Here is a 16,496-nt window from a genome sequence, read left to right on the forward strand (position 1 = left end):
GATCCACTCCTCGACCATGCCGATCGAACAGCTGGCTATGTACATTCAACCCTGCAGCTCTCCATCTTAGGATTGGTCTAGCTTGACTTTGCCTTTACCTGCACCACGTAGCACCCATGAGCCAAGGCCCAGCAAGAAAACACAACAACAGAGCATAAGCACTCAACAGACAAAACAATATTTCATATTGCATCACATGTTCTCAACCATATAATCATTCAATGTAATCAAGTATTCAACATACTAAACATATCAGCTCATATCATATATCAGTTCAGAAATGATAACTAGGGCTAGCGCTCTCAGGCCGCTCCATCTGGTATCCCACTGACTCCAACTCGCTTAAACCGAGCTCAGCGAATATAAAGCTGTCCTCGGCTACCAGTGGCTAAGCCGCGCCCTATGCGCAAATATTGTGTACTGCACCCTTAGGCCACTATCACATGTCCCATGGCGTAATACCATCATTGACATAATACAAGTATCGGGAGCACTTAGTCCCATCACAATCATATAACCGGGTGCAGTTTTCTTACCTTTAAATTCGCTAGCATTGATCACTCGACTCCTTGAGCACGATCCCCCTCAAGCCCTAACGCTCACGTAAACACAACTATAGGCCAAAGTCATCATCAATCCTCAAGTCCAAAACCTAGCCTCGAGGCCAATCTCGAGCCCCCGGGAAGTCCTAGTTCCACCAAACAACGTGGTGGAATCAAACCCCAAACCCTTGGCCAAAAACCCTTGCAAACAACCCTAAAATCCCTTTATGAAAACAGGGTAGCGCTACAGCGCTCATTGGAGGGCGCTACAGCTCTACGAACAGAAGCAAAATCCCCCAGGAAGCTTGGCCTAGCGCTACAGCGCTAGTCACAGACAGGCAAACTCCAAATTTCCCTTTCTGCGATTTCCTCAAACCAAACTCAACCAAAACTTCTCCAAACCTTTACCAAACTCAAAAAAAACCTTATGAACATCCTCCTCTCACACCAAGCACCCCAAATACCCAGAACTCAAGCACATGCATCCCTAATCTCAAAATTCACCATAGCAACTTGTAGACAATAAAACTCAGCAGAAACCAGTTAGACATCGAAGTTAGAAGCTTGGAATATATACCTTTGGTTGAATTTCGACCTCAAGTTGCCTCTAGACCTCCTTGGCTTGCTCTTCCTCAACCCTTGGCTCCAACTTTCCTAAAATTCCCCATCAACATAGCTTAGATATCTTAGCTAAGAACCAAAACCAGAACTGAAGAAACTTACAGAATTTTACCTAAAGTGTTGGTGAGTTCTTGCTAAACCTCTGCCAATTCCTCAAACCTAGCTTAGGATCCTAGATGGTCAGCCTAACTTAGCTCCTCCCTGAGCTTTGCTCCAAAATTCTCAAGAAACTGATGAAGAAAGCATAAACCGACCTTAGAGAAAACCAGCTCTGTTTTCTCCCTTTCCTTTTTCTTCCTTTTCCTTCTTTTCTCCCTTTCCTCAGACTTCTATATTTTTCTACAAATTCCACTACCATAAAGCCTTAGTAACACTTAACTCCTGTAAGCCAAATGACTATTATGCCCTCCCTGTTAAGTCTAAACCCTTTAATCCACTTAGGGGCATTTTAGTCATTCTACCCATTTCCCGCTAATTCCTCGAGTGTCTCTAATATTTACCGCTTGATTCCCGATACCTAATTAATCACCAATAATATTCCCCATTATCAAAATAAACCCCAATATACTCACTAAATTCCCATTTCTACCCCTAGGCTCACCCCGAGCCGGGTATAAATCCCCGCCATGACTTTTTCGCTACTTTGCTCACTAGGATCGTCTCGAGTCACAGATCACAGATATATCCACATAATAATGTGGTCTCAACAATTATCACATATATCAATACAGTTATGCCCATACTGGCCAAAATTACGATTATGCCCTTCTAACCTAATCAGGGCCTACATGCATACTAATACACATAGTCATGCATCTCAAATATTCAAATAGTCATATATCATGCTTTAAATTATAATCATGCATCTTACTCATTAAAGTCACACATAAGTCCCATTATGCCCTCCACGCACACTAATCAAGGCCCTTAAGCCTTATTAGCGAATTTGGGTCGTTACATCATCTTCAACCTAGGGATTTCAAATTTTAGAGGAGGTATGGCTTCTCTTCACTAGTGCTTCATAGTGTTCCTAGTAGGATTGAGGAAATTGTCTAATTTTTTAAAATTTATGGTGCTACGTTATTTAAGGTGGATATGTTCAAGGCACAAACATGTCTATGAATTGATTTAAGGTTTGAACTTTAATTTAAAACACAAATTTGTTCAGTTTTTGAATTTGTGGGAAATTGAAGATTTTAGCCCTCATTCTTGAATGTTTAAGTTGGGACCTAAATTTTTAGGTTCAATTACTCATATTGGATGTATATTAGCTCGTATACAAGTTTTGGTGCACAAAATTTTGTTGAAAACAGGTTTGGTTCAAGTTTGGATGAGTTGGGAATTCTAAAAAAAAAAAAACGCAGACATTTTGCAATCTCACTTGAGGCGGTCGACTGGCCCTAGGAAATCAGTCAACCAGCCTCCGTTTTAGGCAACTTGGACTTATAGTTAATCGGTCGACTGGCGTAGGGCAGCGGTTGACCGGCCTGTGCTGGCAGCTTGGTTTTAGGTTTATTTACAATGGATTTTGATGGGTAACCTTAGGGGATCATAAGCTAAGGTTCCTAAGACTCTATTGGACATGTTTAAAGATTATTTGGAGCCTAGTGAGGTTTAAAGAAAAGTTATGGTAAGTTGTGGTTTAAGGGAAACTAATCCTACACTATATTGTTGTGACTAGGGTTTTCGGGAGGCATGATAGAGGATCGCACTCGAGGTCATCTTTATTCTTGCACAGGACCTGAAGTGAGAAAACTGGCATATGCACATAGAGTAGAGTGTTTGCCTGATTATGTTGGGATGCGATTATGACCGTATATCTGAATTTGTTAGGGCTGAGTTCCCCTTTTATGCATAATGATGTTTGCTATGTTTATTTATATTGAGTTTTTTGTGAATGATCAACATTCTCAGTATTCGGAAATATACACATGAAAGGTAGGCAATGATGGCTGGGCTACTATGGGAGTGATGCACACACTCGCTCGGTATGGACCGTAAGCGTGGCATTGGGAGACGCGCCTCTCTCGATTGGGCTGCTTGGCAAGGCTACTTGGCACAACTGTGTAAATGGATTATGTGTTTGAATTGAGCATGTTTATAATTTGTTAAATGTGTTATTGGTTTATATGTTTGGAATGAATTTTTTTATAAACTACAAAGCATGCTAATTGTTGTTTATTTTGAATGTGATAATTATTATGCCTTGTGGGGTTTTCTTGTTAGGCCTTGGCTCACGGGTTGTCTACGGTGCCAGTAAGGGCAAGGGGAAAATTTACCATCCATGAGTAGGAGGGATTTAGAGCAGCACATACATGTTCGCCTACTCTGCCGCCACGAGCGGGATATTTTGAGGGGCTTGGAGTAAAAGTCTCATCTTTTCACTTAGGCCAACTAATTTTTAGAATGTTAAATGTAACTGTGTTTTATTTAAACTCTTTTTGGGATCCCTTGTAAATTTTTAAAGTTTTAATGAAATGTTTTTATACCTTCGACACAAATTTGTAGTACCTAAACCTTTATTTAATCTTAATTACACTTTTTAGTCCAAATGACTTGCTTAACAAGTTAAGTAATATTTTAAACATAAAGTGTAACAGTCCTCTATTAGTAGGGTGTTACAACTGTGACTCCGATAAGGAGCTTGAGTCATTTCCTCCTTATATTGTCGTAGCTCCGTATCCACAAGGATTTAAGATGCCACATATGGAAACCTACGACGGAACTACGAATTCGTCTAACCGCATTGGGACTTTCAACACCTTGATGAGAGCCTATAATGTGAACATTGGCCTACGATTTGTTCCATTCACAACCACTCTGACTGGTGTGGCCAAAATGTGGTTCGACAAGTTTAAGAAGCAATTTTGAGCTGCCAAGGAGACTCGAGTGGAGGCCAATTTGTTGGCCAACATAAAGTAGCAACCGGGTGAGGCTCTCAAGGCTTACATAAATCGGTTCACGAAAATTGCAGTTGGAGCAAGAGATGTTATTGAAAGTGCCAAAGTCATGGGAATACGATATGGGATCACCGTAGGTGGTGAGTTGTGGGAAGTACTCCAAAGAAAAGGGGTGAAGAACACAGATGAATATTTGGTTTGAGCTTAAGAATGGATAAAAAACGAGGAGGCATAATCCACATTGGCTGGAACTATTAGTATTCTCGTTCAGCCCGCTAAAGTGGTGAAAAACATTGTGGCATCAGCTCATCTAGTTACCCATAACAACCAGGTGCATGATAATAATAATAAGAGGAAATGAAATAATGAAGACGACTAGGCAGGGTCCAAGAAGAATAAAGGTGGGGATAAATACACCTCAATTTTCATTGCGTACAGAAAACTGACAAATACATGTGAAAATATATACCTGGCAAACTCTACTCGGCTCTTCTGGAAGAAGCCCAAGCCCATGAAGAATCAATGGGTTAAAATAGATCTGGCGAAGTTTGGTCATTACCATAATGACATTGGTCACACCACAGACGTCTGACGTTAACTAAAGGATGAAATTTAGACGCTGATTCAGTTTGGACCATTATCACAGTATGCTTGGAGTCAGGTAGTTCCCAACCAGCTGGTCACATTAAATTTGGGGACATCTCCAGGTAATCATGCAAACTCATAAGTGGCTCTTTCATCTTCAAAAAGCCCACTCATCCCACTTCCAGTGGAAGGGAGGGACATAGACACGATCTCAAGTGAGCCTCATTTAGTAGGAACAAGCAATGGTCCCCAGAAGAGACACATACAGAAGCTGAAGACCCCTGATGGTTCACTATATACTTCCGAGCAGCGCCTGCCGAAGTAGGAAAGAATGGACAAACAACCCATCATTTTTACAAAAGAGGACACTAGTCATGTCCAATTCTCGCACAATGATCTGCTTGTGATAACCGTTCATCTCACAAATAGGAGAGTTTGAAGAATTCTGATTGACAATGGGAGCTCAGTAAATATGCTATTCAGGTCCACATTAGAAAAAAATTGGACTCTTGGTTACAAAATTGAAAGCCTCCTTAACAAATTTTTATGGGTTCTCATGAGAAGGGCTGGCAGCAATATTAACAATCATGCTCATAGTAACAATCAGTGATGAATATCAAGCCACGACGAAGATGCTCGAGTTATTTGTTATAGATTGTTCAATTGCCTATAATGCCATACTGGGGCAACCTGCTTTGATAGTTTTCAAGAGAATAACTTTTCTTCTCCACCTGGCCATGAAATTACCCTCACCTATAGGAATATGTATGGTCAAAGGAGGTCAACTTGCTGCGAGAGAATGTTATAACATCTTGATGAAGGGAAGAACGCAACCAAGGCAGCAAGAAATGGTGATCATTGAGGAAACAGAAGAGCCTCATTTAATGGAGATCGAGGTCGCTGAATTAAATGAGATTAAGCCACGAATAGGCAAGGATAAGTCAGATCTCCAAGCTCTTGAGGAATAAGAGGAAGTAATCTTCGTTCAAGAAGCAACTTCCAAAGTTGTAATTATTGGATGAAATCTCATTGCTGAACAGAAAAATAATCTTATCGTTTTTCTGATGAATGACCTTGACGTCTTCGTATGGTCACATGTTGACACGATTGGCATCAGTCCTAAAGAGATCATGAGCATGCTTAATTTACATAAGGACATACCAACCAAGCAACAAAAGAGAAGGCTGTTGGGGGAAAGAAGGAGGAATAGAGGAAGAAGTAGCTCGCCACTTAATGTGTGGGATCATTAGGGAGGCAAAATATTCAACTTGGATAGCTAAATCCATTATTGTCCCAAAACCTAATACAAAATGGAGAACCTACATCGAATTCTCCGATCTCAACAAAGCTTGCCAAAAGGATTATTATCCTTTGTCGAGAGTTCATCAGCTCATAGATGCCACAGTCGGTCACGAGCTCTTGTCTTTCATGGACATGTATTCTAGATATAATGATATCACGATGAACCCTGCTGACCAAGAGCATACAAGTTTCATGACCGAGCATAACATATATTGCTGCGACGTCATGCCTTTCGGGTTGAAGAATGTAGGAGATACATATCAAGGGTTGGTGAACAAAATGTCCATTAACCAGATTGCCTGAAACATGGAAGTGTACATTGATGACATTCTGGTCAAGTCAATGACTACCAATAACCATGTGGCCGACCTGGAAGAATGTTTCTCCGTGCTGAGAAAATACGACATGAAGCTTAATCCGTATAAATGTACCTTTGGTGTCTCATCAGGGAAATTCTTAGGCTTCATTGTAAATTCAAGAGGGATTGAAGCCAATCTAGAGAAGATCAAATCCATGTTAGACATGCCTCACCTAGGTTGAGAAAGGATGTCTAGAGTTTAAGGAAGAATTGCTGCCGTAAATTGCTTCGTATCAAAGTCCACGGATAAATGTCTCTTTTTCTATAACTTATTAAGGGAGAACAAAACTTTAAATGGACTACCAAATGCGAGCTAGCATATCAACATTTGAAGAAAAATCTAACTCAACACCCCATTATGTCAAAGTCTATTAGAGAATAGGCTTTGTACCTTTATCTAGCTATGATAAAAAATGCAGTTAGTGTAGTTTTAGTTCGAGAAGAGGATCGAACTCAAAATCCGGTATATTACATCAACAAGAGGCTTTTGGGAGCTGAAACTCAGTATCCGTTGATGGAAGACTCGCATTCCCACACCTTACATATCTTAATCGATCAACCTTTAAGGCAGGTGTTACAAAAACATGAAACATCAAGACGGTTGAAAAAATGAGCCATCAAAATCAATCGAGATTTTATATAAACCATGATCAACCATCAATGGGTAGGCCCTAGCTGATTTTGTGATATAATACATCAGAATTCAGGATGAACCTATGAGGGAACATGTGCAAGAGTTATGGAAACTGTTCGTTGATGGGTCATCTAACGAGCACGGGTGAGGAGTTGGAATCATTTTGATTACTCCAGAAGGGAATTGCTTCCACACTACTCTGAGATTCGAATTTAGCGCCTCAAATAGAAAAACTAAATAAGAAGCCTTGCTAGGTGGAATTCGATTTGCCAATAAGTTAAAAGAAAAATTCATTCAGTGCTTTAGTGATATACAACTCGTGAAAAACCAAGTTGTCGAAGAATACTAGGCCCATGGAATCAAAATGGCACGTGGACACTGGTCACGTCCAATTCCCACACAATGATCCGCTTGTGATAATCATACAACTTGCCAATTGGAGAGTCCGAAGAATTTTGATTGACAACAAAAGCTTAGTAGATGTGCTATTTAGGTCCACATTAGAAAAAAAATGGGACTCTCTGTTAGGGACCTGAAAGGCTCCTCAACAACTTTATATGGGTTCTTATGAGAAGAGCAGACAGCAATAGGAAAAATTGACTTTGTAGTAACAATCAGTGACAATGCTCGAGCCACAACAAAGATGCTCGAGTTCAATGTTATAGAATGTCCAACTACCTATAACGCCATTCTAGGGAGACCTGCTCTGATAGTTTTCGAGGCAATAACTTCTGTTCGCCACCTGGCCATGAAATTCCCCTCACCTATGGGAATATATATGAAAGAAGATCAAATTGCTGCCAGAGAATGCTATAACATCTCGATGAAAGGAAGAACACAACCAAGGCAGTAAGCAATTGTGATAATTGAGGAAATATAAAGCCTCAATTAATGGAGATTGAGGTCGCTGAATTAGATGAGATTGACCTGCGAATAGATGAGGATAAATGAGAGCTCCAAGCTCTTGAGAAAATGGAGTAAGTAATCCTCGATCAGTAAGCAACTTCCAAAGTTGTAAAGGTTGGACTAAATCTCAGTTTTGAATAGTAAAAGAGCCTAATTGAGTTTTTGAAAAATAACCTCGACGTCTTCGTGTGGTCACATGCTGACATGGTTGGCATCTGTCCTAAAGTGTTCATGTACACATTGAATCTAGATAGGAACATACCAGCCAAGCAACATAAGAGAAGGTTGTTGGGGAAAGAAAGATGAGAAGCTCTAGAGGAAGAAGTAGCTCGCCTTTTAAAGTGTGGGTTCATCAGGGAGGCAAAATATTCTATTTGGATAGCTAACTCCATTCTAGACCCAAAACCTAATGAAAAATTGTGACCTACATTGATTTCTTTAATCTCAAAAAAGAGTGCCCAAATGATTATTTTCCTTTGCCGAGAATTGATTAGCTCGTAGATGCCATGGCTAGTCACGAACTCATGTCTTTCATGGGCGCGTATTAAGGATATAACCAGATCGCGATGAAGCTTAATGACCAAGAGCATACAAGTTTCATGACCAAGCATAACGTATGGAAGTGTACATCGATAACATGCTGGCCAAGTAAGGGATTGCCAATATGCATGTGGCCGACCTGAAGAATGTTTCGTCGTGCTGAGAAAATACTACATGAAGCTAAATCCCCAAAAATGTACCTTTGGTCACAAAAAATGAGATTAGATCAGAGAAGATCAAAGGGTGATTGAAGCCAATCCAAAGAATATCAGATCCCTGCTAGACATGCCTTCACCTAGGTCGGAAAAGGATATACAATGTTTAACAGTAAGAATTTATGCCCTAAATTGCTTTGTATCAAAGTCTACTGATAAATGTCTCCCTTTTTATAACTTATTAAGGGGGAACAAAAAATTTGAGAGGACTACTGAGTGTGAGCTAGCATTTGAAGATATGAAGAAACATCTAACTCAACCCCCATTCTATCAAAGTCTATTAGTAGAGAGGGTTTGTACCTTTATCTAGTTGTGACAGAAAACATTGTCATTTTATATAAACCACGATCAACAATCAAGGGACAGGCCTTAGCTGATTTTGTGGCAGAATGCACTGGTTCAAGATGAACCTGTAAGGGAATTTGTGCAAATGTTATGGAAACTATTTGTGGATGGGTCATCTAACGTGAATGGGTCAGGAGTTGAAGTCATTCTAATTACACCAGAAGGGAATCACTTCCACATTGCTCTAAAGTTCGGATTTACCACCTCAAATGACAAAGTTGAATATGAAGCCTTGCTAGCTGGAATTCGAATCACCAAGGAGTTAAAAGCGAAGGCCATTAAGTGTTTCAGTGATTCCCAACTTGTGGTAAACAAAGCATTGGGAGAATACCTAGCTAGAGTAAAGTGTGAATTATCAGAGTTTGAGTTTTACTCTTTCGATTAGGTCCCCCACAAATAGAATACTAATGCAGATACATCCTGGTCAAACAAATCCTCTACAAGCGATGTAATTCCATGCCTTGCTTAGATGAATCTTAACAGAGGAAGCCCAAGCTATCCAAAAGGATGTTCATGAGGGATTTTGTAGAGATCACGCTGGGTGGAAAAATCTAGCCATGAAGATACTTAGGCAGGGCTATTTTTGGCAAAAATAGAAGAAGGACTCGGCCTCGTATGTTCAGAAGTGTTATAAATTCCAACGTTTCTCGACAATAGCTCTGGCTGCACCTAACGAGCTTACCACAGTCTCATCGCCTTGGCCATTTTCCATATGGGGAATAGATTTGATTGGATCTTTGCCAATGGGGAATGGAGTTTGCTATGTTGTGGTCGTTGTGGACTACTTCACAAAGTGGGCCAAATCTGAACCATTGGCTATAATAACCTCAAAAAGTGTACTTGATTTCATTACAAGGAACATAGTTTGCCGCTGCGGACTCCCAAGGAAAATTCTATGAGATATTGAGACTCAATTCGATAGCGAGGTGTTCACAAACTTCTGTAAAAAGTACAAGGTTATCAAGAGTTTCTCCTCGGTGGCATATCCTAAAGGCGAGCATAAGGAAGAGGTTGGAAGACGCTAAAGGTTGTCGCCCGAATAGCTCTTGCAATTACTTTGGCTGTACAAAACTTATCACCACATGTCTACTAGTCATACACCATTCTCATTAACTTTTGGAAGTGAAGCAATGATCCTAGTCAAAGCCCTAGTGACATCACATAGGCAAAGGACTTTCCACCAAGAACAAAACTGCGACCTACTGTAAGCATCTCTAGATCTAATTGAGGAACGCTGAGAAAAATTACAGATTCAACTCGCACATTACTAACAGAAAGTAACTCGATACTTCAACTCAAAAGTTAGAGAAAGAATGCTCGAGTTAGGTGATCTTGTATTGAGGAGGGTGTTCTTGGAAAATAAAGACCCTAGAGATGGCGTACTAGGACCGAACTGGGAAAGACGTTATCAGATTGTGAAAATTCTCGGGAAGAAACGTTTACATTAGCTCGATTAAATAGAGAATGAGTTTTGTGAACTTGGAACATAAGGAAATATTATAAGTGAGTGCTTAGTTCAAGTTTGATTTTTACGACTAATTGTAAGGCTTACTTATAAAAGCCATTTCTTCTTAGCTTTTCTTTATTTAATAAAATAAATACAATTTTTGCTATGTACCTTGAATAGGGTACCAAATTTCTCTAAATTTTAATATTATCACCCTGTAAAAGCAACTTAAAATATTCATAAATTCTGATCGCTTAGGGGGCAGGTACCTGTGATAATAATTTTTTAATCTTAGAAAAAATTTGTATCTTAGAATTTGGAAGTGAAAATTGTGTAGCTTGAAAAAGCCAGAGTTTTCATATTAATTATGACTTTAACTAAGTTAAACAAGAATAATAAAAGCAATAAAACCTTGGGCTGAACCAGGTTCAAGGACTGAATATTATCAGGTATGCTATTAAGCTATTAAAATCTTGGATTTAACAAGGTATATGACCTGCGAACTAACTTGTCAGCTATAAAGCATGAAGTTCTAAAAATACATCGTTCTAAAATAATTCTATATAACTATGTGTGTGTATAAAATTAAAAAATATGAAAAAAATACACAATAAAGTAAAAGGGAAATGTATAAAAATGTGAGAAATGTCAATTTGGAGCGCGCATATTAACCTTGAGCAAAGAAAAAATGGAAAATTCTCTTGGCCTTCAAGGCCTATTTACAATAGGCATTAATAATCCCCAGAATAAAAAAACAACAATAAAAATTTTAGCGCACCAAATTTTTTTAATTAATTTTGTGCTTTATTTTTTAAATAATTGTTAAGTGTTAGAATTTTTTTTCTTATTGTTTGAATTGTTTGGTAGAAATTATGTAAATTTAATTTGTTAATTGTTTTGTTTAATTATTTTAATTTGTAAGTAAATGAGTTTTGGTTGTATGCACCAAGGTGCCTAGTTAGTAGGATGCACTTGAGCAATTAGGTGTGTGCATGTGCATGGTTGCATGGTGAGCATGCAATAGTATTTCCTACACATAATTTTATTTTTATTTTATTTATTTAAGAATTAAAAAAGAAAAGGAAATTAGAGAGAGAGGGCGTGGGAAGAGAGTGGGAGAAGAGGGATTTCTTTTCCCTATTTAGTTTGAATTTAAATAAATTTAATTGGATGATTTTAGATAAAATGGGTAAGAACATGGTTGTCATTTTTTCATTTATTCTATTAATTATTTTTATTTAAGAAAAAAAAAAAAGAGGAAACTTACCTTTTCCCATTGGTTTAGTGGTTAACTCCTTAGGGTTAGCCTTTGGGAGATAAAAGGATAGAGTAGCCTTTTTCCTTGCATTTGTGTGTGTGTACCATGAGCAAGAGAGAGAGAGAGAGAGAGATCGTACTAGTTAGACAGAGAAGGAGGGAAAGGAAGAAATAAAGAGAGAAAGAGAGAGACAGGTCGTGAAGAAGAAGAAGAAGAAGAGAAGGAAGGAGAGGAGGGATTCATAATTTGTGATAGGTATGGTCTTGATTTTTGTTATTGATTTTGGTTTATTCCTCTAAACATGTCCTTCCCCCTCATTGCTAAGTTTTCTTTTTCTCTTTGCTTGAGGTTCGAAGTTGGTGGTAGGGTATTCAAGGTGATTGTACTCTAGGGTTCTTGTCACTATTGTGTTCTTGATTCTACAATCAAGAGAAGTAATGGATCCATTTTTATTTTTTTGTTTGATTTGGTGTTAATGATGGTTTATCGTTTTTGAATATGGATAGATGTTGACAAGGACACTATGTTGATCTCTTTTTATTGGTGTTGTTTTGATCTTAGAATTATGAGCATGGTGGTCTTCATGATATGATACCTAGGGTTTTCCATATGTTTTGGTTGCTATGGTTTATTTGATTTTAATGTTCTATGTAAAAGCATGCAAGGATGATGGTAGATACATGGAAGGGTTTTGGTTTTTGATTTACTAAAATATGATGATGGTTGTCTTTTATATTTTTAAAACATGAAAAGATAGGTTGATTTTGGGCTATGAAGGTTTCGGCCTAGGAATGTTTTTATAGCATGTTTGATTCTTTTTTTTTTTTTTTTGATGTCACTTGTGATCTTAGAAACATGTCAGGTTATTTTCAAGATTTAAAATTGGTATTAAGTTCTTTACAAATGATGATTTGGTTTTGTGTATATGTAGTTTTGATCCTAAGCTTTGTTTTGGAATGCATGAGATGGTAGAAACATGCTAGGGAATGGTGCAAAGATGATTTAGATGAATTTTTACATGAGTATTACTTGCTCTTTTTCTTTTCTTTTCATGTTGTGGTAATTGATTTAGGAATTTAAAATATACAAGTATTTCCTAAATTGATATTTTATAACCAATGTGATCAAAAGATCATTTTTTCTATCATTTAATGGGACTTTTAAACTAATTAAAAACATCCAGTTTTTTTGTCTTTTGTAAAAGAAATATGGTGAATGATTCAAGTGTGTGATTTTAATTAAATAAATAGTTGTTGGAAAATTTTGGTTAATAGGAAGAAAATGTCTTTTAAATGAGATAAGTAAACCAAGTGTATAAAATAAATTAAATCTTATGCTATGTATATGATCAATGTGATTTTTGACAATTTAAATATGCAATTTCACACTTATATATTTGTTTTTTTTTATTTAAATTATGAAAAGAATATGGTTTAAATTCAATTTTGTGATTTCAAACAAATAATATGCTTGCTGGAATTTTGGTTTACTAAGAAAAAAATATCTTTTAAATTAAGATAAGTTAGCCATACACTCCAATAAATTAAGTTTTAGATTTTATACATGAAAATGTAATTTTCCACACATTAATTATCTATTTTCACATTTGTAAATATGCAAATTTTTTTAGATAAGTAAAATTATTTTTTCAAAAAGAAAACAAGAAATGCATTTAGTCATTATAAGGAACTACAAATTTTTTCACAATCTTTTAAATGCTATTTAAATAATAGATGGAATTATTAGTTCATGAGAAATAAAAGGAAAAATGAATTATCTTATAAATTTAAATATTTTATAATAAGGTTTTGAATTACAAATGTGTGGCTTAAGAAATAATTAAATGGTAAATAATTTTGCTTGCTGATATTTTAAAGAAGAGGCAATGAGATAAGCAAGTAGAAATTATCGACTTGAAATGTTAAATTATAAGAACACTCTCACGTATGCATGTTATATGCAAATGTACTTTTACGTTAAAAAATACGCCTATTATTCAAACATGTGATTTTTATGTTGTAATCATGAATGCTTGATTGGTTGAAATAGCATTATTCTTTTATGATTTTATGTGGAATTATTAAATGTTTGTAATTGTAATGCAACTTGTGCCACGTGTGTATGACCCATGCACATGTAGGGTATGTATGTTGGGCATGATTATTTTAACATGATTTTAAAGATGAACGTTTGATTATTATTATAGGCTTGTTGTGACGTTTCGCACTTTACTTTGCTTAGACCTGAGGTAAGGAGGTTAGATAAAATTTTCTATGTATTATTCTATGAAAGGTGTGACTTGTTATGTTGCAAGAAATGAAGTGTTATGGAAAGTGTAAGTTCTATGCTTCGATATGTCATGATGAGCCAAGTGTTATGAAATATGTAAATTCTATGTTTGATATGTCGTGATAAGAAAAGTGTTATGAAACATGTAATTTCTATGTTTTGATGTGAACTATATTACATGTGCTTGTATGATGAGAAAAGGTTTCTATCGTGCTGAATGCAACACAACAAAGGAGTTAATAAGGATATGACGTAACTCAAAGGGAGGACGTACCGAGGTTTTTCAAGGACCTGAGATCTTGTTTACCTCACAGAGGAGGTTTTACCAGCCTATAATATACTGGTTACCTTAAGATGTGACATGGACAACAGAGGTTCCATGATTACAAAGAGTATGTTTATGATGTATGAATGTGCTGTATGACTATGATTTCATTTGTGATTATGAAATATGGGTATGATGATGTTATGTATTTCCCTGATTTATGATACATGTTCTTCTTGTATTTTTCTTGATATTGTTGTATTGTTGTACTTTCTTACTGGGCTTTTAACTCACCCACTTACTTTCCCCCTTTCAAGAATGAAAGAACACTATGTTATGAATTTTATTTTTATTTACGTCAAAGGGACTTTATTTTTTTTATATATTGCTTAAAAACACATTACTTTATTTTTCAACTATTGTGCCCAATATGCATGTTTTACCAAGGCCCCACTGAGTTTTTTCTTAAAGTGGCATTTTTCAATTAACCATGAGTTGAGCGACTGTAACATCTTGAATTTTCTATAAAGGCTGACTGCCTAGATTACCATGCAAGGAGGGGATAATATTATTTATATATGGGATAAATGGAATATATGTATGATTATGTGTAATAAATCATTTATATGGTAATGCGAATATTTAAGCATGTTTGTGTGTATTAATATGCATGTGGGCCCGTTCTTGCTAATTGGGGCACATTTGTAATTTTTGCCTCGTTGAGGGTATATTTGTAATATATATGCTTTACAAGTGAGACCATAGTATTATGGAGTTATATTTGAGATGTGTGACTCGTGGCGATCGGAGTGAGAAAGTAGCAGAAAAGTCACAACACGGTTAAATACTTAGCTCAGGGTGAGCCTAGGGTTATTTTGGGAATGTAGTGCGTATTCAGGATTTACCGGATAACGGGTAGTTATTTTATGATTATTTGGGTATGTCAGGATTAATCGGGAATTTATTAGGTTATTTTATGATTAGGGGGAAATGGGGCACATAGACCGTTTTTCCCTTGAGGGGATTAGATGGGGGAGTTGTAAGGTAGGGGTGTAATAGTCATTTGGCTAGGGGATTAGACTTAAGGCAAGGGTTCAAGCAATTTTTTTCTCCCACGTTCCTTTTTCTTCTGCTCTCTCTCTCTCTCTCTCTCTCTCTCTTTCTTTCTCTCACTCTACTTGGTTCCAAGGGGGAGTTCTTGAAGTTTTGAACCTATGAGTGATCCTAGCAAAAGTTAGAGCATGTGGCTAATGATTTAAGGCTACTAGGAGAACCTATAGCTAAGGGATTCGAGTTTTTCCAAAGAAGAATTCAGAGGTAAGATATATTTTCGTAACTTTTCTGTTGTAATTTTGAGGAGTTAAAGTTTTGGTTCATAAGTTGAGAATTTTTGGTTTTAGAATGTTGTAGAGGCTATGGGTTGTTATTTGTTGTTTATCTAAGTTGCTGGTATTGTTTTGATGATTGAAATAGGTTGGAATGTTGGTTTTAGAGATTTTGGTTGGGGGAAAACGCAGGAAAAGTTATGGAATTTCTGAGTTCCCGCATGAACTCAGAAGCCTAAGGGGGTTCACTGAACTACATTAGCGCTGTGGTGCAGCATGGGTTGCGCCGTGACGCATGTCTAGACAAAATTGGGGTTGGCTCTCTGACTTGTGGAGGGCTGCGACGCTTGTGAGGGACGCCGCAGCTCAAATAGTGAATATTAGCCAGTTAAGCTTTTTAAGCTCGGGAACTCAAATCTAAAGGCTCGAGAAGGATTCTACTACCTGGTATAGTATAATTCGAGATCTTGAAGGCTAGAAATATACCTTGAAACTCTTGAATAGTCTAAGTGATTGATGGTTATCAATTATTGCGTTGTGACTAGGTTATACCGGTAAGGCTTGGGAAAAAAGGGTCATGCTCAGGATTGCCATACGCTATTTGCTTGGGACTCGAGGTAAGAAAACTGCAGCCGGGATTAGATAGGGCTTAGACCCCTGTTAATAAATATGAGTATGACTATACGTGAGAACATGGCTATAACTATATTTCAGAATATCCGGTAGGGCATGCATGTATATGCTGCATCTGATTACGTGTTGTGCAATAATTAAGTGATTATATCTATTCTGAGGGCCAACCTAAGGGTGTCAGGGGCCGATAGCAAGAGTGTAGAATTTAGCCCGACCTAAGCATGTTGAGGTTGGCTATAAGAGTAGAGGACTCAGCCTAAGGGCACTGAGCCTGAACATTATACAAATAGACAGAAGTACTGATTACACTTAACTAACTCTATTGATTACA

Source organism: Humulus lupulus, chromosome X (assembly GCF_963169125.1).
Source record: "Humulus lupulus chromosome X, drHumLupu1.1, whole genome shotgun sequence".
In the NCBI taxonomy this organism is placed as follows: Eukaryota; Viridiplantae; Streptophyta; class Magnoliopsida; order Rosales; family Cannabaceae; genus Humulus; species Humulus lupulus.